This window comes from Rutilus rutilus, assembly GCF_951802725.1.
Source record: "Rutilus rutilus genome assembly, chromosome: 22".
In the NCBI taxonomy this organism is placed as follows: Eukaryota; Metazoa; Chordata; class Actinopteri; order Cypriniformes; family Leuciscidae; genus Rutilus; species Rutilus rutilus.
Window position 1 is genome coordinate 1,052,945 of NC_140227.1, and position 27,960 is coordinate 1,080,904.

Genomic DNA, 27,960 nt, shown 5'->3' on the forward strand with positions numbered 1-27,960 from the left:
TGATAAGTCTGTACATCTCTTTGACTCTCTTGTGTTTGGCTGCTGAATGAGCGGTTAGAGAGAAAGCAATCTGACTGCACAGCAGGGTCGAGCACACACTGGAGAAAATAGATAACAGAAGGAAAGAAGGCTGATATCTGGCTGAATCAGTGTCTTTTTACTCTCTTTATATGCAGAACAAGTGATACAGAACCTCAACATCAACATCTCTTTCCAAGCATGTGTCCTTGCTGCTTTTGCAATTTTGCATACGGTTAATGTGAAGAAATAACATGTTAACAAAATCTCACTGCAGAATGTTCCCAAACTATGGATCGTATAAGGAAACGTTTGCAGTCCTTTATACCAGACCAAACTATGATGGATTGTTCAATGCTGCCATCTAAAGGAAGGACGTTATTATGTCATGTAATATTGAATTTCCTTTAGATGGCAGCACCTCCAATGCACAGTTTTTGTGCACAAAACAACTAAAGAAGAGAAATAAAGCTGTGAAAGTGTCGTGTCAGTGAAGCTGCTGCATCACCGCGTGTTCAGTATTGAAGGCTAAACATCTATCAAACACAACACTGAAGCAGACTGGAAACAATCCCATGCAAAAAACAGCTGTGGGAATTTCTCCATTTAATGACTTTGTGGCGTACAGTTTCTGAGTGAATATATATATATATAAAAAAAATTCAGTGCATTTAAAGGGGAATGGGAGTGATGCAGTTTCTCTTCGTGTGATCTAGTCCAGCATTGCTAAAAAACAGGACAATTAGTGGTCTTTGCAAAGACATCACTGTTTCTATCACCTGGTTAATAATACAACACCTGAACAACAAAGCAGGAGTAACCTTCATAACACCCTAGCAACAGCAGAGAAAAACACTTAGCAACAGCCACCCACAGACAAGCACCAAAGCCATCTCCACCCTAGAGTTATATATGTGCTTTTGTGTGTCAGCGGAAGCATCTGTGAGTGAATAAAGAAATAAAGTGACAGCTGTCAGTTAGATCTACTCTGGAAATGTGTCATGAAAATGCAAATTAATTCCTGGAGCTGCACCTTATTTTTCAACACGGAAGCTATTTTGTACAGCTAAAATATCTGGAAGTGAATGACACCGGAAGCCAGAAACATAACATTTCAAATGGCAGCATTAAAATGAAGGTGGAATGGACAGGATAATGTAATGAACAAGAGCTCTGCCAAACAAAACGAGCACAAGCATCTCTAGAGAACTGCAGTGATCGTGAAGGACGACGGCCGTTCTCATGTTCACACACTGATAGAAGCAGCAGGATCTGGACATCAGGAGCTCATATGTGTGTGTGATGGTGTTCATGAGCCGTGACTCGTCCTCCTCAGTCCGTCTCCATCCACTACAGCAGGGAGTCTGCGCAGTAAAAACCGTTGGGTCATTTCTAGTAATAACCCGGCTGTTGGGTTAAATACGTGTGTTGTACACTTGTGTATTTTGAATTCATGTACTCAATTATGTATATTTAAATTAAATTCTAGACTCCCCAAAATTTTGTTTGTAATTTAAATATATATTTGTTGAGACATATTTACATTATACAAATAAACAATCTGTATTTGAAAACAAAGTGTATTTTATTTATTAAAATAATGTCATAAAAAAAAATAGTTAACCAACTGTTGGGTTAATTTTAACTCAATGCATTGGGTTGAAATAACCCACAGTTGGGAAGGTGCTATACCAGCCCATAGTTGGGTTACTCGTTGGGTTATTATTAAGTGAGTGAGTAATGAGTGTGAGTGCAGTACTCTGTCCTCTATACCAGCCCATAGTTGGGTTACTCGTTGGGTTATTTTTAAGTGAGTGAGTAATGAGTGTGAGTGCTGTACTCTGTACTCTATACCAGCCCATAGTTGGGTTACTCGTTGGGTTATTATTAAGTGAGTGAGTAATGAGTGTGAGTGCAGTACTCTGTCCTCTATACCAGCCCATAGTTGGGTTACTCGTTGGGTTATTATTAAGTGAGTGAGTAATGAGTGTGAGTGCAGTACTCTGTCCTCTATACCAGCCCATAGTTGGGTTACTCGTTGGGTTATTTTTAAGTGAGTGAGTAATGAGTGTGAGTGCTGTACTCTGTACTCTATACCAGCCCATAGTTGGGTTACTCGTTGGGTTATTATTAAGTGAGTGAGTAATGAGTGTGAGTGCAGTACTCTGTCCTCTATACCAGCCCATAGTTGGGTTACTCGTTGGGTTATTATTAAGTGAGTGAGTAATGAGTGTGAGTGCAGTACTCTGTCCTCTATACCAGCCCATAGTTGGGTTACTCGTTGGGTTATTATTAACCCAGCATTATAAAGTGAGTGACATTCACAGCGGCGTCAGGCAAACAGCTCTGCGTCCGGAGCTTTACAAGTCTTTCAAATCAACACACTGAAAGAAACCAAAGGCAAGTATACTTAGAGCAACATATGATCTATAGGTTTCACTAAAATACTGACTGTCCCAGCAAACAAAAATGTGCTCTAATGTTACAATTTCTCTAATAAATAGTAATAAACAGTCTCAAACTAAACAAAATAAACTCAGAACAAGAACAACCTACACTTGCAAAGTAAAGAACTCACAAAGACTGAAGCTAGACACAGGGTTTACATACACAGGCAAACAAGCTAATCAAGATAACGAGGGGGCGGGGCTAATCAGAGACACCTGGGAAGACTAATAAACAAGAAAAACTACAAAGGACTACAAAACATGGCACAGGACAGGAAATGACAAAAGTCCACACAAGACAGAAATCATGACATCTAAGTCATGAGGAATGAAGCGTGAGCGTGAAAGGCTCCGACAGCCGGTATGAATCACTCAGGTAAAGTTCACACTGAGTCCTGCTGAACATTTTGTAATTAAGTCATCATTTTTCTGCAGGCTAGCAGAGGAGAACTGAAAGAAAAAATGGAAAGGAAAGTGTAATGCTTCGCAATCCAGTGTAACAAACTTGTTTTTATTGTCCTTTCAGGTCCACATCAGGAACAGCAACTGAACATTTTCACAATGTTTTCAGTTCTTACGATTTATCACTACATCCCCTTTCCTTTAGAAGTAAAGAACAAGTTATTACAACTAGATTAGCTAACCACTAGCAAGCACTGTACAAATTATACAAGATGAAGACGTAATACCTCAAATTACAATCTTTACGAATGATTTACATTGTAATTACTGTAATAATCAGCAGACTACATTTTCTTTTCCTTTTTTAAATGAAAACTTGAATGCTTATGTTATGCTTCAGCACTATTCACGGGTGGAGTCTATCAGGAGGGCGTTTTGATCTTCTCAGTGCATGTGACAGCACATCTGAAGGCGTTTCTTCAGCTGGTCCATGTCATCCAGCACTGGAAGTGTTTCAGATGCACAGTCTGTGTATCCACTTTGTTTTCAACAGGCTTCTCCGATTTCTCCTCAGGATTTGACCATCCCCTGTCCCGACTGAGTGTAAGATGTCAGATGATACTGTCATGATCAGCACTTCAGACTTTTCCATGGACACAATATTCAAAGAACATTTTAGTACATTTTTTTCAAAGTGTTAGGCCTAAAAGGGGAAGTAAGGTTTAGATGTTAGAATCATGGTTAGTTTAAAAGATAGTTTACTATCTTATCTATTGAAAATCCATCACATCTGTCTCTGCCATAAATGTCGGTAAGCCGTACACACATGTGAAATCTTTCCATCAAGACACCAAACCCAGACACTCTTCTATCTGTGCACAGCGACAGTCCGGCGGAGTCATCGTTCTCGAGGCGTATGCGACTGGCCTCCAGTTCTCTCCCTCCGCCTGCAGGAGAACTATCTTTGGATGCATCTGTCGAGGTCTTTGATGGGTCAAATCATGTCAGCACAGGCTCTGAAGCGAGGAGAGTCTTCACTCGTCCCCATTCTTGTTCATGGTTCACTCTCCTTTATCATTAACAGTTCTCTCAAGTACACTGTTTTAGAAGACAAGTTTGGTATGAACTTTCCGACGAAATTGATCATCCCCATCACTTTCTGTCTGTGGGCTTGGGCATCTTGAGGATTGCTTGTACTTTCCTCTTGTCTGGTTCCACTCCCCCTTCCGACAGCTTGTCTCCTGAGAATGTGATTCCTTCACTCCAAACTGACATCTGTCTTTATTCAACTTCAGCCCATACTTCCTTACTCGCTGTAGGACTTCCATGAGCCTCTTGTTGTGCTGTTCTATTGTGGATCCCCAGTAAAAAACGTTGGGTTATTTTTCAACCCAACCGTTGGGTTACACATATTGGGTCATTGTGTTGGGTTATTTTTCCAAAAGTGTTGGGTAATTTTTTTCAAATCGTTGGGTAATTTCCAGTAATAACCCAATGCATTGGGTTAAAATAACCCACAGTTGTGAAGGTGCTATACCACCGAATAGTTGGGTTACTCGTTGGGTTATTTTTAACCCAACATTTTTAAGTGATTATCATCCACATAGAGGGTTTTCACTACACGTCATCAATCCGGAAGTCGGCCATTTTGGAGGCACTGAACGTAAACAATGCCACTGAACTGAACGGACTTGCAAATTTGGCTGATTATTGCTGCTGAAAAATGGTTGTGTTTTGGTCTGTACTAATCGGTCGCACCGAGAAAAAACATTTCGAGTTCTATAGACTGCCGAAAGTTAAAGAGAAGAGTGCAAAAAACTGATGAAAGATGGCGTTTGTGGTTGAGAGAGGCACAGCATCAGCCACATGTGTAAATGAAGCGTTGATATGGCTAAAATGTTGACGTAAAGTAGTTCACTATGGCTACATTCACACTGTCAGTCCAAATCCGATTATCTTTGTATCCGATTAGAATATGATCTAAAATGACGTCCACACTGTGTATCGCAACTGTTCAGATCCGATTTGTCTGTCCACTCAGGCTCTTTGACAATACGGCAGTGATGTTGCATTGATGGAGGGGTTTGCATTTGCAATAGAAATGTTGTCTTATTTCAATTTTACAACATGGAAATGTGTAGCTGCCGTGCTGGACTAGGAGGCTGGTATGCACAACTCTTTCCGCGCCGGTTTCAAAACACCTTTCAAAAATAATAATTTTCTGCTCGTCCGGCACTTTGCAACAACACAGCCTTGTTTCGGCAGCGACTTTCAGCATGTTCCCTATAGCAACGTCTGATGTTGACATTTTACGTGGCATGAGAAAGTCACATAAACCATGCAAAATCCGATCAGAGCGTTCAGACTGAAGTGATGTCCTGATATGTGATTTGAATAGGATTTCAAACCACATATGGATGTAGCTTGAAACGGATTTCATGTGCTTTTTTTGGACCGACAATCTGAACGGGATAAGAAATAGAAGGAAGAATTGCAGTAAGGACTAGAGAAGCTAGCTCGTTCGGATCTTTACCACATATTAACTTTAGTTTGTCAAAATTTTGCGCTCTTTCCCGCTTACTAAGTCCTTCTCTACATGATTTCGCAGCTTCCATGTGTTTTTTCCGTGGTTTAGGCATCATAAATTAGTGTAACAATGTGTTCAGTTGTACATAAACAGTGCAATCCATGCCGTTGTTTACATCCGAGTACCTCCAATATGGCCGCGCATCCGGGTAACTGACCAAATCGTGACGCAGGTGCAAACCCTCTATACACACCACACCCTCGATGCTTTCAATTATGTGTTCCATAGCCCTGTGGAATCCTTCAGGATCTGATGCAGTCCCGAACAGAAGGAGTATCGGCCGAAGGGTGTGTTGGATGTGCAGTACTTCGTGCTGTCCTCATGTAGTTTCAGCTGCCAAAAGCCCTGAGATGCATCCAGCTTTGCACCTGCCTCCTCGCTTATGATTTCCTCACGTGTGGGAATTTGATAATGTTCTCTCGGAATGTTTGCGTTTAAGTCCTCTGGATCCATACACACATGTAGATCACCACTGGCTTTCTTCACACACACCACTGAGTTAACCCACTCTGTAGGCTCTTCCACTTTTTCTATGACTCCCATTGATGTCATTCTTTCCAGCTCTTGCCTCAGCTTATCACGAAGTGGTGCTGGAACCCGTCTTGGTGCATGGACAACCATGGCTGTGCATCTTTTCTCATCTGTATTCTGCAGGTGAATGGTAATACTCCAAACCCTTCAAAGATGTCCGGAATCTGTTTCACTATATTTTCCACACTGTTCTGTGGTATATATTATTCTTACTAGGCCTAGGTCTTCACATGCCTTGTCTCCCAACACAGAATCATGGCCATCTGGTACAACCACGAACACGAGGTGATGTTTTCTGTTTTTCACTTTTACTTTCAGTCTGCATGTTCCTTTCGCTGGAATGTTCTGTCCATTATAGGCTTTGAGTCGCACCGTTTTCTGACTTATATACGTGGCTTGATATTCATTGCTCTGACATCATGCTCCCAAATCAGACTTTTGCTCCTGTGTCTAGCTTGAGTGACACTGTTACTCCATTTATTTCCAGAGTAGTCATCCACTTATCCCGTGCAACACTATTCACATCAGTCTGTTTGGTACTTTCTGGACTGGAATCTGAGGGCTGGTTCTTCCACCGCATGCACACGCTTCCCTTTCGAGACGGTCCACCCTTTGAAAAGCATTGCCTGGCAAAATGATCCTGCCCTGTACATTTGGCACAGACTTTGCCATAGGCTGGGTATTGCTTTGGCAGGTGTCTTTTGCCACATCTCTTACAGGTAAACTGTTCTTTCTCTTTTTGCGGTTTCTGTTTATTCATTCTGCATTCTCTCTGTTATGCAGCCACAGCTGTATTGTCACTTCTGCTCATCTTTGTGTTGTCACCAATGGTTTTAGCGTGCAGAAGAGCTATCTCACCGGCATGACATGTCCTCACTGCTTCATTCAAGGTCAGCTCTGTCTCTCTCAAGAGCCTCTCCCTCAAACAAATTAGTCTCGGATCATCGAATTTTGCGACATTGCATGTCCTTGCTTTCAACTTTACATCAGTTAAGAAACTGTCAAAAGTCTCTCCCTGTAGTTGTAGACGAGAACGAAAAACATACCTTTCAAAAGTCTCGTTTTTTTTCGGTGTGAATCAAACTTCTCCATTTCCACGTCGTATTTGCCTTTGTCCTCGGCCTGTTCAAACACGAGTGTGTTAAACACCTCTATCGACTGAGGTCCCGTGACGGTGAGAAGCAATGCAATCTTACGTGCATCCGACGCTTCATCAAGACTCACTGCTTGCAAGTACAGCGCAAATCTCTGTTTAAACGTATGCCATTCGAGATCACTATTTCCAGTTCACAGCATCAGGCGGCTTCACACTTTCCATGACGACTATCAGAGTTGGTGATCAACCCCTCTTCTGGTACCATGTAATGTTTCGTAATCCAGTGAAGAACCAGTTTTGTAACAAACTTGTTTTTATTGTCCTTTCAGGTCCACATCAGGAACACCGACCGAACATCTATTACACTGGCTTCCAATCTCCACGCTCTACAGGTAAGTGTTAAACTACTGACACCTAGTGGTTAGTTTCAGGACTTACAATTTATCACTACAGAAAGGTCACATTTTCGCTTTGGTCCATTGCCAGTTCAGCAGATTTGCAAGATCTCAGCTCATTGCCGTACTGAAATATATTTGGATTATTCTTTCCAGAGTGCCAGTGATTAAAGAGCGCAGTCGAGCAGAACAAGCGTGATATGAATGCACTTTAACTGATTGATAGTAGGAGGAACTTGTAGGTCACTAGCTGAATCACTCCTCTGGTTATATAGTGTTGTGAAGATGACGCAGTTTTTGGTCCAGGGTCAGTTTCAAAGTTTCAAAGTCCCTCCAAAACGTAAGGGGCCGATACGCTCAAAGTGCTCGACCAATCACAACACACTGCTCCAGCCGACCAATCAGAGCACAGTGTGCTTTTCAGAAGGAGGGGCTTCATAGAGACAGGAGGGGCTTGCCAGACTGGGAAGAGAGGAGCCGCAACTGGAGAATATGAGAAAAATAATCAACATTCAAGCAGGAAAACCTGCTCTAGTAGAGCCTGAAACAACATTAAAACTGTAAAAGTGTCTAGCTGTTACTATACAGCGTATTTTAGCACAGCCAAGCCAATGTATTGAGGAGGTTTTATGATTAAACGTGTATGAAATGTTAGGAAAATCTAGTGATTTGACTTAGAAACCCTGCAGGAATAAAGACAGTGTCAAGCTTGTTTCGAGCTCCAGGACGTCCCTCAGCAAAAAGGGCACATTTCCCCTCCCAGTTTCCACCCTCTGAATCGGGAAAGTGATTTCATGCCCTCCTCTGCGTCACTGCAGCTTACCAACCGCAGATACAAGAGGGAAACTAATCAGCGGCGACTCCTTTGATCCTGCCATCATCTGTGTGTATGAGTGAGAGGAGGGAAGTGTCCTAGTGAGCCGTGAATCTCAGCTGTGCTCTGGGTGAAGCGCCAATATCACTGATTACCAGCCACATCATTATGGCTATTAACTCTATATGGAGGAGTCTGTCATGAGGCTTTGATTAGGAAAATACAACACAATCTCAGTGACGTATTATAACACATAGGCCACATACACACTGCAGCTAAATTAGGTTGTCGTGAAAAAAATAGTCTACACTTGTCACATAGTGTGTATGGAACTGGACTAAGCAATTAGTTGTTAATGAGATATTTTAACACATCAGAGACACGTCTCTCTTCTATAAATAGGCATTTCTAACACTTTTTTTACATACAGGTGCTGGTCATAAAATTAGAATGTCATCAGAAAGTTGATTTATTTCAAGAATTCAACTTAACAGGTGAAACTAATATATTATATAGACTCATTACATGCAAAGTGAGATATTTCAAGCCTTTATTTGTTATAATTTTGACGATTATGGCTTACAGCTTATGAAACCCACGAAATCAAAATCCCAGAAAATTAGAATATTACATGAAATCACACAGTAATTACACAGGTCTACCAGGACATTTCCAGAGCACTTCATGCTGACTTCATTTCCAGCAGGATTTGCACCTGCCCACACTGCCAAAAGAGCCAAAACCTGGTTCAGTGACCATGGTAGACCTGTGTAATTACTGTGTGATTTCATGTAATATTCTAATTTTCTGGGATTTTGATTTCGTGGGTTTCATAAGCTGTAAGCCATAATCATCAAAATTATAACAAATAAAGGCTTGAAATATCTCACTTTGCATGTAATGAGTCTATATAATATATTAGTTTCACCTGTTAAGTTGAATTCTTGAAATAAATCCAACTTTTTGATGATATTCTAATTTTATGACCAGCACCTGTATATATATATATATATATAAGCACGAAATCATGCTTTGGTAAATCTTAATAATGACATAAAGTTGAAACTTTGGCATATTAAGTCTTGATTCTGACTTCATGACAGGTTTTATGAGATAAAGTCAAAATTATGACATTCTAAGTAACAAAAATATAAAAACATTAAAAAAAACATTTAATTGAGATTTTAAGTCAAGTCACCATTATTTATATAGTGCTTTATACAATACAGATTGTTTTAAAGCAGCTTTACAGAGATAACAGGAAAAGGATTCAATGATGCAAACAGAGTTCATTTCGGCATTATTCATTCAGGTTCATTTCTGGAAGCGTCTCTTTCAGTGGCGGGATATGGTCTAACACTGATTTTAATAATTCAACAAGTTTAGACCAATCTTCCTCTCCTATAGCAAAGACTGAATGGGATTGTTCCTCGGGGGGTCTATAGCACGACGTCTGATGTGATACTGTAGTAGACAGTTGCATGATTATCATTTTCTCTAATAGTATCAATTGTAAGTAAAGAAATTCATAAAGTGATTACTGCTGTGCTATCTGGAAATGTTTGAAGTTGAAGCTTTATTTCTCGTTAATTTAGCCACTGTATAAAATAAATACCTAGGGTTGTGTTTGTTCTCTTCTAAGAGTAAGCACTCTGAAAAGTAAGCAGATCTAGCAGTTTTTAAGGCCTTTCTGTATGCAGTAACACTGTCTTTCCACGAGATGCGAAATACCTCTAGTTCTGCACTTCAGTTTCTACATTTTCTACATACTAAGTCATAATTATGAGATGAAAAAGTCAAAATTGAGATATAAAGTCGAAACTTTGCCTTAACAAATTTTAACCTCATAAATATGATTTACTAAACAGGGCAAATTAGCGTGAGAGCGCAAATCCCCAAAACTACGTAAATAAAGCGTGATCTACTGACGACGCACACATTAATTAACACAGTTGCATTCGGATCATTTCCATAATGACCAACACAACCTACTTATTGCAACACAAACTAGCATCTGTTTTAAGACATGCTTATTTTGAGCGGTACATAATGGTGCAAAAACCAGTAAATTGACGATTGCAAACCTTAGTAAATTACCTTGCATGAATAATTTAAAACTCTCCTCCCATAAATTTTGCGTCTGAAAGGGAAACTCCTACAAATGCATAAGCAATAAGATCCGCCGCTAAAACAACCCTGCCGACGCTTTTCACTCAGATATTTCACTGTGTGTCTTTACTAAATCCTGACAGTAGTTTTTTAATGCCAAAAGAGGGTTTGTGCAAGCTGTTAGTAAATCTGGCCCTTAGAATGCCATCATTTCATCTATTTATGTCATAATTGTGATTTACAAAAGCATGATTTTTTTCTTATGTGGTGGAGATGGACTTTCATACTCTTCTGTATGTGTGCGGTGCGAGAAATCACAGGAAAGAGGAACGAGCCTTGACTCATTCGTGTGTCAGTTCTTGTTATAAGAAACAGCGAACAAGAACAAGCCCATAATAAACTAAAATAAATCTCTTTATATTGAAATTAAGACCAAGATATCATGACTCGCACCTGCCCATTTTAATAACTTCATCAACTGGATACGTTTTTGAGCCAAGCCCAAACAACAAACCCCAAAACGCTTATAATAAGACATGTCGACACTGCAAGAGAGCGTTAAACTAAATGGATTTGGGACTTTTTTGTCTGTTTTATTCCATTAGGCGGAAAATGTACAGCAGTTTAATAAAACAACAGCACACTTCTCCTCTACAAGCCTTTTCAGAACGTTCACGTCCATAACACAAACAACACTGTTACAAGCTTGATTATAATGAGAGCGGTGGATTGCACAACTGCATATGCAATAGTAGTAATAATGCATCAATGAGACATTTTTTAATTGAGTATTGTTCTGAAACAACACACCAATTCAAAGCCAATGATTCGGTTAAAGCTACTCCATTAGTCCCGTGTTTTAATGTTTTATTCATTTCGATCAGTGTAGAGTATATATAATTGCTGTGAGCAGCTTAAGTGCAGTCGAATCAGAGCCTTCAGAAAGTACATCCAGTAACGGGAAGCCAGTCAATGCTGTCGACAGCCAGTGTGTCTCTACAGTTCTCCAGCCAACAAGCATTCAGATCTCACACTGAGAGATCCACAGCTCAGAACAAGAGAACAACGAGCACTTCTGTCTCGAACACTGCAGAATCTATAATGAAGGGTTTAGGACAGTGCTATAAAGGTGAAACATTGAACAGTAAAGACACGGTGTGTGTGTGTGTGTGTGTGTGTGTGTGTGTGTGTGTGTGTGTGTGTGTGTGTGTGTGTGTGTGAGTGAAATAATGTAGGGGAGAGCGGGGAACAACCTAACGCTTCTTGACTTTCTCAGTTTGAGTAAACCTATTTAGGGTTCAGAGTATTTCATTTCCCCCACATTAATTTCCCACATGTCTAGTACAGTTATGTGGTTTAGTTTCATTAATACAGTGTTTACTTTTGTCTTGATTGACCCCGAAAGAATGGAAGTGAAATGTGACAACATGCCCCGTAGGACATTGTAACATGACCATATGAGAGATTAAAATGTGATCTGATCTAATAAAAAAATATACAAGACCAACTAAATATTTTGTCAATAAAATACAATAACTTTTTCATATAAAATAATGGCATTTTTTAATAATTAAAACAATTTTTTGAGTTTGAAAACAAACACACCGCAAAATACAGCTATACAGCATAAATTAAAAAAATAATTAATACTTTCTGAACATTGACTCTCAGTCTTTATTCACCTTTTTCTATTGGTTTCTCAATAGAATTCATAAAAGTATAGAATAGAATAGAATAGAATAGAATGGGGGGGGGGGGGTCATGTAAGGGGTTAATAATGGACAATATCTTACTGTACACTGTTTATGATGTTTTATTCTGTCATTGAAAACCAATAAAAACATTTGGAGTAGAATAGAATAGAATAGAATAGAATAGAATAGAGTAGAGTAGAGTAGAGTAGAATAGAATAGAATAGAATAGAGTAGAGTAGAGTAGAGTAGAGTAGAGTAGAGTAGAGTAGAGTAGAGTAGAATAGTTCTAATAGGGGCTCATTGTAACTTCACTCACACATGCGGATCCAGATCGGCTGTCAGTCCGTTTCTTCCTCAAAGATTTGTTGCTTTGGCTTCATTTGAAATATTTTTCCTTCTCACAACACAATATATGAACAATCTGGCACTTGAAACGTGTGACGTAATAAATAATAAACAACAAACCATTGAATTATTGAACATTAATAGCCTACATAACCCAAGGTGGGATTGCATTACATCTCAACTCTTAATTTTCAATAATTCAATAGTGTTTAAGTAGATGTTAATATACCTATCCAATCGAACTGCCAAAATCTGCTTTTTATATTAAAATGAACTGATAATCACCATGACGATACAGGTACAGTATAAAGCCATATGATGAATCACCGTAAGCTAATAAACACACTCGCATATAGACGGTCAAAACACCATCAGTGCAACACACATGACTCTACAGTAACGCAGTAAACACTAAATAAATAACAGAAAATAGACATTATCAAGAATAAGGAGAAACAAAAACATTTACTTAAAATATAATCGTATATGATGCCACACAGGGACTTCACCATAAATTATAATGTAATTCATAGACTCTTGTCTTTATTTCATGGTAAAATCCCGATGTGATGTTAAACCGTTTCCAGTCCGTAGAGCTGCTTTCTCACACACAGATTCAGCATCATGCTCTGAAACGGTCCAAGCCATAGCTATTTACCCAAGCCTAACCATCACTGATGTCACACTGATGTCATATTAGATCTATAGTAAAAGAGAGAGAGAGAGAGAGAGAGAGCATGTAATCATCTGTGTCTCTACCACGCTTCTCGGCAGCATCTCTACAATAGTGTCGGGTTAGTGTGTGTGTGTATGTGTGTGTGTGTGTGTGTGTGTATGTGTGTGTGTGTGTGAGTGTGTGCGTGTGTGCGTGTGTGTGTATGTGTGTGTGTATGTGTATGTGTATGTGTATGTGTATGTGTATGTGTATGTGTATGTGTATGTGTATGTGTATGTGTATGTGTATGTGTATGTGTATGTGTGTGTGTGTATGTGTGTGTGTGTGGTTATCTGAAGCACTGATTTCCTCCTGAAGATGACCGGACGAGCTCTCTCTCAGATGGGCAGGACACACACTGACTGACTGGGCTTGAAATGTGCTGTATCTCAGAGTTAGACACATGATGGTTAATTCAAGTCAGTTTGATGTTCATAAGCATGTTTCTCACACACTGCCGTTGTGCATTTGTGTGACTGATAAGTGACGTCTGTTCTGGAACATTAAATCAATGGGATCTCCAGCCTCAACACAAGCCTGGCTACAGGAGCTTTAGGAAAACTTCATAGCTCTAAATCTGCATGTTAGGCACGTTATTTCTCATTCATCTATGTTCATTTGATGGTATAATACAGTAGCATGGGGTGCTTCAGTGTAAATGCATGTTCCGTTTGACATTTACACAATTAAAGCAACAAGCAGCCAATAATATATGTGCATATTTAATCCGGCCAATCACAGCAAATGCCCGGTAACCTCTGACCCGCCGGTGCCGCTGTTAGACAGTGTTATTTGAGAAAAACGAGTGGTTTATACATTATTCAGTCTCATGTTTTAGTTTGATATGTTTTGTTTTGTTTTTGTTCCTCCTCAGAGAAACCCCTGGAAGATATTAGATGATTTATCTTCCTTCAGCTGCTCATGTAAACGCATTTCTGCAGAGCTTCAGAATCCTAATCACACCCATGAGCATCTGATCTGAGAGCTGTGGGATTTCAGTCATGACTACAGTCAGACGGTCCTGATGGCAGGTTTCTCTCGTCTCTCGGTTCCCGTGGCTACGGTCTCCATGGCGATTCCTCAATGGCTGCTCTATGTGATGGCCACCCATTGAATGTGGAGGTCATATGTGCGCCTTACTGTGAGCTCAGGTCATCATGCAGTGACTTCATATGGTGCTCTTAACATTTGCTGCCACATTATCCTCTGAAATCAAACACATCTATAAATCACAGAGACCATTCAAACTGCGCTTTCTGCCATAAACCATCAGTGAATGCCTTCAGGGTTTATTTCCTGATGTAGAGCAACAGTTGTGTTCAATAGTATTACACACTATAATCCTGAAGAGAGATCGGCCAATGAGGGAATGGGAGAGCTCAGCCATTCCTATGAAGAACCGCAAATTTATATATTTGTGTAAATCAGATTTTTTTGGGCACTTTTTATCAATTCATGTTCATGTATGTTTGATTAGTGTTGCCACAGTCTAAAGTCGTTTTTTTTTTTTGTATACCTTTTTGAACACTTCAAATCAAAGTTTGTAATGTAATTCCTCTCAGAAACGGATGTTTTTGTTCAAGTCTATTGAAAAAACAAGGCTGCTATTTTTGCAGACTGTGATCCTATCTCTGCTTGTTTGCTTCAGGCAATATGTACAAGATAAAATGGAGCAATAGGACTGCATATCATTTGTTCATATTTTGAGAATCTGTTCCAGATATCTAGCTGAAAAACAGCCACCAGCAGTCGTGAAACACATTGCTTCTAGATGTACCAAGAACATTCAGTGAGATTCAAACCTGCAGTCTTTTAATAATAAAAATAATAATAATACGTTTTATTTACATAGCGCCGTCTTTCAAGAACTCAATGACACTTTACATAATATTAACAGTTACAAATATAAAATCAGGATAACAACATTCAGGCAGTGCTCATATTACGTACAAAGGAAAACAAAAGTAAGGCATGCATGGATCAGAAAATTTAAGTATACAGTTAGTTGTAAATAAATGAGTCTTGAGAACTACAGCAACACGGACAGATAAAAACGGCTTCGATCAGCAGAACAGTGACTTGTTAACCTCCAGTAATGAAATGACTGTCAGTTTAAACGCCTCTTAAATCATTGTTTCACAGACCAGAGAAAAGCTCACAGCGTGGTTTGCTCACGAGAGAGGCATCACGATGGAAAACTGCTGGCAGTGGAACTGATGCTTAATGGACATTAATGCAGCCATAAATGTTTTACTCTATAATTTCTATGCATGCACTACCAAGCAATCACATTATTACCGCATGGCACAAGCTGATTGGCCTCTGCTGATCCTGCAGCCAATGAGATTGCTTGCTCGAAATTTAAACTGGTTCAGTGTTTAATGTAAGCTGGTCCTACAGGACTATCAGAGTTCCTTTAAACCTGCCCAGATCTGTCCTCTGAACCCTCAACCTCCCCAGCTCCACCTGCCCAGATCTGTCCTCTGAACCCTCCACCTCCCCAGCTCCACATGCCCAGGTCTGTCCTCTGAACCCTCCACCTCCCCAGCTCCACCTGCCCAGATCTGTCCTCTGAACCCTCCACCTCCCCAGCTCCACATGCCCAGGTCTGTCCTCTGAACCCTCCACCTCCCCAGCTCCACATGCCCAGGTCTGTCCTCTGAACCCTCCACCTCCCCAGCTCCACATGCCCAGGTCTGTCCTCTGAACCCTCCACCTCCCCAGCTCCACCTGCCCAGATCTGTCCTCTGAACCCTCCACCTCCCCAGCTCCACATGCCCAGGTCTGTCCTCTGAACCCTCAACCTCCCCAGCTCCACCTGCCCAGATCTGTCCTCTGAACCCTCCACCTCCCCAGCTCCACATGCCCAGGTCTGTCCTCTGAACCCTCCACCTCCCCAGCTCCACATGCCCAGGTCTGTCCTCTGAACCCTCCACCTCCCCAGCTCCACATGCCCAGGTCTGTCCTCTGAACCCTCCACCTCCCCAGCTCCACATGCCCAGATCTGTCCTCTGAACCCTCCACCTCCCCAGCTCCACCTGCCCAGATCTGTCCTCTGAACCCTCCACCTCCCCAGCTCCACCTGCCCAGGTCTGTCCTCTGAACCCTCCACCTCCCCAGCTCCACATGCCCAGATCTGTCCTCTGAACCCTCCACCTCCCCAGCTCCACCTGCCCAGATCTGTCCTCTGAACCCTCCACCTCCCCAGCTCCACCTGCCCAGATCTGTCCTCTGAACCCTCCACCTCCCCAGCTCCACATGCCCAGATCTGTCCTCTGAACCCTCCACCTCCCCAGCTCCACCTGCCCAGATCTGTCCTCTGAACCCTCCACCTCCCCAGCTCCACCTGCCCAGGTCTGTCCTCTGAACCCTCAACCTCCCCAGCTCCACATGCCCAGGTCTGTCCTCTGAACCCTCCACCTCCCCAGCTCCACCTGCCCAGATCTGTCCTCTGAACCCTCCACCTCCCCAGCTCCACCTGCCCAGATCTGTCCTCTGAACCCTCCACCTCCCCAGCTCCACCTGCCCAGATCTGTCCTCTGAACCCTCCACCTCCCCAGCTCCACCTGCCCAGATCTGTCCTCTGAACCCTCCACCTCCCCAGCTCCACCTGCCCAGGTCTGTCCTCTGAACCCTCCACCTCCCCAGCTCCACCTGCCCAGGTCTGTCCTCTGAACCCTCCACCTCCCCAGCTCCACCTGCCCAGATCTGTCCTCTGAACCCTCCACCTCCCCAGCTCCACCTGCCCAGATCTGTCCTCTGAACCCTCCACCTCCCCAGCTCCACCTGCCCAGGTCTGTCCTCTGAACCCTCCACCTCCCCAGCTCCACCTGCCCAGGTCTGTCCTCTGAACCCTCCACCTCCCCAGCTCCACCTGCCCAGATCTGTCCTCTGAACCCTCCACCTCCCCAGCTCCACCTGCCCAGGTCTGTCCTCTGAACCCTCCACCTCCCCAGCTCCACCTGCCCAGATCTGTCCTCTGAACCCTCCACCTCCCCAGCTCCACCTGCCCAGATCTTACATGCTCACAGAAGTGTGTCTTTGTATCTATGAGGAGTAGCGAGTCCATACTTGCTCTGCAGCAGCAGCGTAGCAGATCTAGTCCTCTAATACCAAACACATTAACATTGCCATATTCAATAACATGCTAAAAATATTTTAAATTATTATAAGCAGTTAAAATGTTGCTCTTTTGTGCATATAATTACATTAATTTATATTTATCTGTCACGTTGGGTCTGTTTAGTTGGTTCTTTGAATTTAGGGTATGTTTACACAACGATGTACTAAAAACGGAAGAGTTTTTCCTTCATTTTCAAAGCAATCCTCGTTCACATGGATCCGTGAAAAACGACTTAACACGTTGTATTCTGCTGCCAGGCCAGTAGATGGCGATGTCACAGTCTAAAGAAACACTACACACCTGTAGACTGAACGCGTAATACCAACACCGTTTTCACAGATTTGTGTTTTTGTAGTTTACACAGAGATGATAACGGTATCGTTTCAAAAACTTGCAGTTTGAAACCCGTTTTCAAAAGTTTTGTGTTGTCAGCCCCCCAAAATGCTGTTGTCGTGTAAATGAACGGCCAAAACACATAAAAAAGTATTTTTTACTTGTGTTGCGGCCCCTAAGTTTCCTTGCTTGTTTTGTCCCTGTTCATTTATTACCTCGGTTACTCATTCGTTCATTAATTAGGCTCACCTGTTTCACATTTTCCATGTGTATAGCACTTATTTGTCCGTTGTTGTATTTTGATGGTTTGGTTCGCTCTTCTCCAGTGCCCCGGCATCTTGTTATAATGAGTTTGATTTGTTTTCTGTATCCTTACCTCGCCTCTCCTTCACTGAACCTAACCCTGACTTTATCTTTACATTTTCATTAAAAGATGTAGAATCTAATGAATTACTGGCAAATGAGCGCCAAAAAGTTTGCATGCTCTTGGCACACACATAAGAACATTTTCACAGTTTCTGCCTTTATCAATACCAATTTCTTCCTTAATTTTGACACAGGGTAAAATCCATGCTATTTAGAATCAAATCCGATCATACCTGCCTTTTATAAATGAGGACCCTGGGCTCACTTCTTTCTTTTTTTCACTTATTGCCCTCATGTTCAACAACATTTGGTGATCTTGATCATTCAGTGAGCTGATGGAGTAGCACTTTATTTTACAGCCCTTTTCCGCATGTACGTACTATGTAGTTATTATAGCAATTACAATAACTGGGTTATAACTGTACTAACCTTGAACCTATCCCTAATCCTAACCTTAATCCATACAGTTACCTTATATCCTTTCTTGGGTAACTACACTGTAAGTACATGTACTGTAAAATAAAATGGACCCAAAACACCAAGATAACTGGTCCATAATCCAACCCTGATGACTCTTAGAAATACTCTGTAATGTGATATGCTTATGTTTCATGGGGAAAGTTCAGTTATAGTTGAACCAGTCAAGGCCTGTGTTATTTGAAGACAGTGTTCTGTCTTTTTTATTTCTGGCATGAATGCCATGAGCCCTCAGAGGCTGTTATAGGTAAAATGTAATTGTGCTACGAAGTCTAAGAAAAGAGGACAATTATCATGACAGAAAGAAAGCTCAGGCACACTCTAATCAAATCACAGCATATTGAAATCCTACAGACAATCCAATTGTGGCATACGTAAGCATATCCATCCCATGTCTGTAACAGAAATGTGAATTAGATCAACGCTCCACCAATCCTGAGTTTCGAGAGGCTCAGACTGGCAGCTTTAATGCTAAAATACTCTTTGACATGACAGTCAGCTTGTTGCAGTCTATAAACATTGATTTGGTTTGCCTGGAATGGTTAAACATTCACTGATTCAATGATCAGCAGTGATATGTGGCTACTTTTAGTTGTTGGAGCTTCTGCCTGCATCGATCAGGATCTCTTTCAGGATTTATGATGTAACTGAGACCAGACTTTCTGCTATTCTAAAAGTTCAGTGTGCAGACAACTGTGAGTAAGCCATTCATCAGTAGACTTCACACAAATAGTGTACCAGTTTGACCGACCAGTTGGCAGTCTATGGGAGTGTTTGGAAAACCTATTTGAAAACAGTCATTATGTTGACTTGACAAAGCTTTTTATTTTTTTTATTCTCACACTAAACCGTCTCAAGATTCAGTTCTAGAGCTTTCAAGCTTGGTTCAGTCCAATATTTCGTTAGCCTCATAGCATAATTGCCTAAGTCATATAAAAAAAAAAAAGACTTAGGCAATTATGCTATGAGGCTAACGATTTGGGATTGATGTAGTTTTTTGTAGTGGATAATCAAATTAAATCCAAGTCCATCCCTTTATCCATCAATCCATAATGCATCAAGACCTTAACAACAAACCAGAACACCCTAGCAACATCATAGAAACCAGGCAGAACACCATAGCAACATCCTAAAAACTAGGAAGAACATCCTAGCAACGTCCTAGAAACCAGGCAGAACACCCTAGTAACTAGGGGTGGGACGATACAGGTACCTCACGATTCAATTCTGTGGCGATATGTGGTCCACGATATGATAATATCACGATTCGCGATATCTACGATATTCAATATATTGGAAGAAATTTCATCAACGATATATCACGATATATGTGACTGAAAAGAAAAAGAAGGAATAAGGAAATTTTATGCATTTATTAATGCCAACATTTCCAACATTGTGCAAAGAAATATGCATTTGCATAATAACTCACTGCCTCCTGGTCTTAAATGTAAACACTGTACATCTAGACATAAAAGTGCATGAACATTACAAAACAACATGAACATTAACATGTGTAAACCATAATACTGAAACGTCAGTAGCGAACGAGGTGCATTTGCAGATTCGTATGTTGCTGTTATATTTTATCTTTGCAAAGCAGTTCTTGCAGATTGCATAGTCTTTATCCAGTGCCTTTCCGTCGACTGTCTCGTAAAACCCTTTAGAGTGGAAACTAGCAGGTGGGTCTTTGATTAGTTTTTAGCGCAATTTTCCACCGGACAAAATTGCGATTGTTAACTCATGATTTCTGTTCTGTGCGTCTGTGCGCACCAATCTTGCACTTCTATCTACTCCTCAACCAGACCACCTAGAGACTTCGGGTTTTTGGCATTATGTTAAGGAAGGTCTAATCTCGGGAACGCACAAAAAAAATCCAGGAAAAGATTTACTATCTCTTAGTGTTGTGATCCCATGACGTGAGAAAATTGCGCTAAAACACTCACTGAGTTTTTATTACTTGTTTATTGTTTTCCGCCATTCTTCTCGCTTCTCTTTTTTTCTGCAATTCTCTGTTGTTGTTAGTTAACTTGTGTTCTTCACCGGCCGCTGTTTGCGCCACTTTACCCCTATTTACTCGAACAGCGCCCCCCGCAAACAGAATGGTAGATATTGGGTAGTGACAGTGACACTGACAACGGGTAAATTAATCATTATGTGTTGTAATAAAATATCGATATTGGGCGTTAGTGTATCGATTATTTATTGCGACAGAGAGCACAACAATATATTGCAATATCGATTTTTTTTCCCACCCCTACTAGTAACATCCTAGAAACCAGGCAGAACACCCTAGCAACATCCTAGAAACCAGGCAGAACACCCTAGCAACATCCTAGAAACCAGGCAGAACACCTTAGCAACATCCAAGCAACATCCTAGAAACCAGGCAGAACACCTTAGCAACATCCCAGCAACATCCTAGAAACCAGGCAGAACGCCCTAAGAACATACTGGAAACCAGGCAGAACACCCTAGCAACATCCTGGAAACCAGTCAGAACACCATAGCAACACCCTGGAAACCAGTCAGAACACCATAGCAACACCCTGGAAACCAGGCAGAACACCATAGCAACATCCTAGAAACCAGGCAGAACACCCTATAGCAACACCCTAGAAACCAGGCAGAACACCATAGCAACATCCTAGAAACCAGGCAGAACACCCTATAGCAACACCCTAGAACATCCGGAGCACCCGCCTAGTAACCCAGAAACTTTGGATTTCATCATCTCACACTTAAAACTCATTCTTTTCTCACTTTCTTTCTTTCTGGAACTCATATGAATGTGTGTGTGCGTGTGTCTGTGACTGTGTTAGATATTAGTTTTATGTGTTAGAATAATCAATAAAGGCTTGTCTTAAACTGCTGATCTCAGTTACCTTGCTAATAAAAAGTGTTTTCACTATAGTCTGGATATTTGTATCCGCTGCAGAGCTGATAGTTTGTTCAAGTGAACGCTGGACGAGTCATTTGCACGGCCGGAAAAGAAATGATTCTTTAAAATTCCCTATGATTAATGAATAATTCCCTTTTTAGCTAAATTGACCTGTTACCCTTACAATTCAGACTGATGTATGCACAATTAAGATCAATTAATTGCTTTATACTGAGTCGTATTTAGTGGTCAGTGTCTATTGTTTTTTGTTTGACTCTAAGGCATTTTTGGCAGGAAACACGTTTCATTGTGATGGAAAGAATGGGTTGCAAAAGCCCTTGAATCGACTGGAATATTACCAGAAAGCAAGCAGCTTCCCAGTGACTTTGCAGTCCTCTGGAGGGCAAGAGTTACGGACATTATACAAAGACACGATCTATTAAATACTGGCCCTGCGGAGCCGTTATCGAGCGTGACAGCATGAGCTGCTATTAGCTGCCTTTCATAACTCCAGTCTAATATAGAGCAAAATCCCTCCATCTGTACGGCAGAATGACTCCGCACTTCACCAGCCGTTAGAGACAATTATTAGCTTCGATTGATGCAAAACATAGAGACAGTTGAACAAACTGTTTTGACATTATCAGTGGCATATGTATATAGTAAAGTGTATATTTCAGTAATTGTTTTACTGTTTGAATGTAGATGCAAAGCCTATAATAACAGGTTGTTATTTACTAGAGTGTGTGTTCAGTAAACCTATCGTCTAATATGGTTCATAATGGTGGAAATGTTCAATATTTATTGTCAGTCAAATCCTTAAGGTACAATACTGTATGTATCTACACAGAAATTTACTTTTTTTTTTTAAAGCAAACTTTACATAAAATATGAATGGCTGTATATTGGCAGGGAACCACATATAATCAAAGCAGTTTCAGCTAAACCAGCAAATGATTAAGGGAAAAGTCCCAAAGACTCTTGTGTGTGGAACTCAGTTCAAAGATCAAAAGATGCCTTACTAAAAGCCTTACTTCACAAATGTCTCATTAGAACTTCAAACGGCTTGGTTAGGAGTAAAAGGAGGCAGCGTGTGTCACGACTGGTTGTGGTTTGGTTTTGTGTTCATGCTTTCATGTCTTTTATTCTGTAGTTTGGTTCCTGTTTCCTGTCATGTGTTTCCTGTCATCTGTTTCCTGTCATGTGTTTCCTGTCATCTGTTTCCTGTCATGTGTTTCCTGTCATCTGTTTCCTGTCATCTGTTTCTCTTGCCCTCATGTGCTCTTGTCATGTCCTTCTCCTGCATGTCTTTGCATCATGTTCTGATTGGTTGTCCTGCTTATGTGTCCTGTTTTCTCATTGGTTCATTATTTGATTGTTCACAGGTGTTCCTTGTTAGTCATTAGTCTGTGTATAAATAGCCGGCATGTTTCATTATTCCTGATAAATAAGAGAACAAGAGAATAAGAGGGCAAAGAAAACAAAAAGTACATTTAGGCGAAACACTAAATCTGTAATTCTTTTTTTTATTTTTTTACTTTTATGTACTTCTTTATTTATTTATGCATGTGTTAACCTACTGTGAAGTATGTTACCATCTACAGGAAGTGAATGTTATAATTTGAAGTGGTTTGTGGTGTCTTATAATCCCGAAAGGGATGGTTCCTATTTGGACATGACACAATAATAAAATTCATTCATTCATTCATTCATTCATTCATTCCTAGCTGTGTTCACGTAACTGTTGTTGGAGAGTCTCATGCATCTAGTCTTGAAGAACCACACAGTATAAGTGTTTCAGCCTGCAGTATTTTTGACCAGATTGGTTGAGTGAATCATTCAACGACTCATTCACCGACTCACTCACGAAGACTCTAAAGACCTACAGGCATAACAATGTAACCGACTGAGGCACTATAACATGGTGTATGAGAAGATACTGCCGGTTCTGTGTGGTTTATGAGGAGATACTGCCGGTTCTGTTTGGTTTATGAGGAGATACAGCCGGTTCTGTGTGGTTTATGAGGAGATACTGCCGGTTCTGTGTGGTTTATGAGGAGATACTGCCGGTTCTGTGTGGTTTATGAGGAGATACTGCCGGTTCTGTGTGGTTTATGCCGGTTCTGTGTGGTTTATGAGGAGATACTGCCGGTTCTGTGTGGTTTATGAGGAGATACTGCCGGTTCTGTGTGGTTTATGCCGGTTCTGTGTGGTTTATGAGGAGATACTGCCGGTTCTGTGTGGTTTATGCCGGTTCTGTGTGGTTTATGAGGAGATACTGCCGGTTCTGTGTGGTTTATGAGGAGATAATGCCGGTTCTGTGTGGTTTATGAGTAGAGACTGCCGGTTCTGTGTGGTTTATGCCGGTTCTGTGTGGTTTATGAGGAGATACTGCCGGTTCTGTGTGGTTTATGCCGGTTCTGTGTGGTTTATGAGGAGATACTGCCGGTTCTGTGTGGTTTATGAGGAGATAATGCCGGTTCTGTGTGGTTTATGAGGAGATAATGCCGGTTCTGTGTGGTTTATGAGGAGATAATGCCGGTTCTGTGTGGTTTATGAGGAGATACTGCCGGTTCTGTGTGGTTTATGAGGAGATACTGCTGGTTCTGTTTGGTTTATTTCATATACTGGATCCTGAGGACTCAAAGACAGAAAGTGAGATTTATGAAATCAGAGGAGAGAAGTCGGAGCAGTGGAATATTATTCCATTGTAAATCAGCTGTTTTCTATGTGAATATATAGTAAAGTGTAATTTATTCCTGTGATCAAAGCTGAATGTTCAGCATCATTACTCCAGTCTTCAGTGTCACATGATCCTTCACAAATCACTCTAATATGAGGATTTGATGCTCAAGAAACATTTATGATTATTATCAGTTTTGAAAACAGTTCATATTTTTTATGGAATATGAATAGAAAGTTCAGCAGAACAGGATTTATTTGAAATGAAAATCTTTTAGTTTCTTTACTGTCATTTTGGATCAATTTAATGCATCTTTGCTGGTCAAATTACCGATTTCTTAAAAACAAAATCATAATGATGCCAAACGTTTGAACGGCGGTGTGCTTGATAAGTTAAGGCCACTTACATGATTACAGTAGAGTTGGTTTCAAACATCAAGTTCAAAACTTAAATGTATAATTTCTGTGCCTCCTCAAATTCTAACATTATAAAGTCTGTTGGGTAACTTGTGAATACAGCAAAAACACACTGACATTCTTTAAGACAAGAGTTGAACCTTGTTCTTGGATGAGAAGTTGAGTAGTGGGAAAGTAGCTTTATAGTTTTATAAAAACCTGAGAAATATGAGCACAACCTGTGACAATCAGCAGATATTTCTCACTGATGGTCTTTTGTGAACGGTTTATTAGACCCGTCACATTGAAATATTGAATTTTGTCACAGAGACTTATCTTTTTTATTATTTTATTTTGCGAGGATCAATACTTTTCTTCAATTTCTTTCCAGTTGACTTGCATGAAGAGTGAGACCGGCAGGATTTCCCCGAGCGCCGCTTCAATGATGTGTGAGATCGCTTTACTAATAGCTTGTTTTGAAATGCCAATGCCTTCATTTATTCTCTCTCTCTCTCTCTCTCTCTCTCTCCATAGTAAACATACGCATTCAGATCTTTTATAATAATGTGTTTTTTCACTCCTCTATCTGAGAGTGTTTGTAATCAGAGTAACGCTGGTGAAATCTGACGCTGATGCTCTTTACATGACTTACACCACATGTTGAGAAAGGTTACTGTCACTCATTCCCGTTCCGGAGAGCCGGATCTCTGCCGGATCACGAGTCCCATGAGTCCGGGACAAATGAGGCTGTACCAGGTGATAAAACAGAGAAAAAGCTTTGAAATTCATTGAATTTTGAAACACATTCTCACAAAAAAATTAAAGTCTCTGTAATTTCTCATGCAAAAAGTAATATCATATTTTCGTCTCCCAAAAGAAAGTGATTCTGAACTGAAACGTCGGTCTCAGGTTTGTAACTAATTTGCATAATGCCAGCCTGTGGTCTTGATTGGCTGAGCAGCGTCTCTTAGCTCCGCCCTCAAACACTGTAGTATATCTGAGACTGGAAGAGTTTGGTTCGTGTTGTTCGTGTCGAGAAGACGCTGTTTTCTGAGATTGATACGGTAAAACCCACGCCATCGTTACTGTTCGTATCACTGAGATCAAGAGCTGAGATTCAGATATGATAATGAGCGTTTGCTTTCTGACCAATCAGAGCAGAGCAGCTCTCAGAGAGGCGGAGCTTAGAGAGACTGAATCTTTGATGGAAGCGTTTCAGACACTGAGAGGAAAGAGCTGACGCTGCAGTGGAGATTATGAGGACATTACAGTGTTTTTGATCTTGGATGAATGTGAACCTGTTGAAGGAGACGCCAAAACAACATTAGGAAAATTAAAAATAGCATAATAGGGCACTTTAATATGACATAATTAATAAACCATAATCCTTATCATGCTACAGTGTTTTCTATGGGTTTTATAACTTAACATTTGAACAAGCGGCAGTACTGTACTTTTTTTTTTTTTTAAGGAAATAGTTACTTTTTCCATTGCACACATACACCCTTAAAAATGTTTTTTTTTTTTTTTTTTTTTTTGCATTTATGATTCCATGAAGAAACTTTAACATCCCTGGAGCCGTTTCATTCCACAAAAGGATCTTTATAGTGGAAAAGGATCTTTAGATCTTGAAAATGCTCTTATCATCACTAAGAAAAATGGTTCTTTTAAGAACCGATCAAAGGTTCTTTAGGAACCAGAAATGGTTCTTCATGGCTTTAGGAATCTGTATTTTTTTTATAGTATAGGATAATTATGGCACATTTTTGACTTCGACTCATCTCCAGAGACTTTACGAAGAGCCGTCGTGCAGTTCCTCATTCTCTGAACATTCATCAAACACACATTTATATTTCAGGATTATTTGATAACCATGTCATTTCTGGCAGCTTCTGAGAAGAAGGAATGAAAATCAAACGTCCAGCATTAGACAGCACGTGTCCTGACGGTAATGACAGATATTTGTCCAGATTCTGAAGGTGCTTGTTTTCCGACCTCTTCTTTCTCAGGACGTTCTTCTTTTTCTGCCCATTTATTTCACCAGATAAGAAGAAATCATACGTTTGATAATGCATGATGTTGTGGAGTGACGGAGCTGCTACTGAGTTACTAAATATATATTACATTATTGTGAATCAAACACGTTTTTTTCTAAAGCAAATTCTGTTGTTTCTAATGATCATTTAAGCATTACTTATTTATTTCATTATTTTTCAGCAAAATGCTCAAACACACAATCATGTTTTTATCGTTCAGTGCTTCATGTCTCAGTCAATACAGCAACACACACACACACACACACACACACACACATCTATTCACGGTAATGCAAATATAGGATTTCTTCACCTCTCAATGGCAAAATGATTGACATGCTGTGAGATATACGGAACTGCTAAAATGAGATGAATTGAATAACTTGATTCTTGATTCATAATGGATTGTATGGTTGTAAAGAATAAAGCACAATCCTCTTTCCACACTGAGCTGGTGTTTTATTTTTAGCCACATGAAAGCGCACAGATCCACGCAGCATTTCTGCTGACAAACACACCGGGGTGTGTGTGTGTGTGTGTGTGTCCGGACCGGAAAGACTTCAGGTTGTTTGTGTACTATAAAGTGCGTTCCTGTGAGTTCCTTCCACATCCGACGAATGACTGACCATGCAAGCTAACTGAAGCATTATGGGTATTATTTGGTCCGATGGCTCGAGGGCGAGAGCACAACACACAGCGTGATACATGAGAACACACACAGGGCAGACATGAAGATTATTAATCAGCTGGAATACAGTATACCAGAGTATATTAGATTTCATATTAGACAGACGTTTAGTTTAGCGCTCGTCAAGCTGGATTTGCCTCAGAGCAAAGAAACATTGGACAAACTGTTTATGAGAAACAAGAATGTTTTTAAAATTCAGCGTATAATCAAAATGGACAATTTTTTTTTTTTTTTTTATGGAATATTGCAGTGTTTATTATACATGATTTATGAATGAATGAAGACGTCAAACATTCTTACGTAGAAGTCTGGTTTTGTATTTCTTATTGTTTGGATCATGCGAGAGACATGAGGCTATAGATGACAACATCATCTACTGTTCAAATAAAGAAAGGTTTAAAGTTTGACATATTTGAACTCAAATGTAGACATTTACTGAATGCATGATTTCTGACACACTGCAAAAAAAGGATTTTCTTCTTCTGTACAAATATAAAACATTCTTAAATCAAGATACATTTACAGGAAAAGCAAAATGACTGACAATATTAAGTCTTACTTTTTTAAATTTACAATTTAAATCTTATAAATCTTACAATTTAAAATTTTTTAAATGAAGTGAGTTTGTGCTTAAAACAGGAAGAAATATCTGTCAGCGAGGTCAGAAAAATGATCGTGTTTTCCCTTTGAATACCCTATTTGTTCTTGCTTTAATCATGAACTCACTTTATTTTGATTAAAAAAAAAATCAGAAAGCAAGACTTTCTTGCTTCTCCAGTAAATGTATTTTGTGCTGGAAAACAAGACAGAAACACTGAGGAAGAA

The 27,960-nt window shown here is 40.4% G+C and overlaps 1 protein-coding gene across 1 annotated transcript in view; it reads right to left on the reverse strand.

The window, feature by feature from the left end:
- syn2b (synapsin IIb) overlaps positions 1-27,960 on the reverse strand; it is a 100,948-nt gene that overhangs the window by 63,381 nt on the left and 9,607 nt on the right.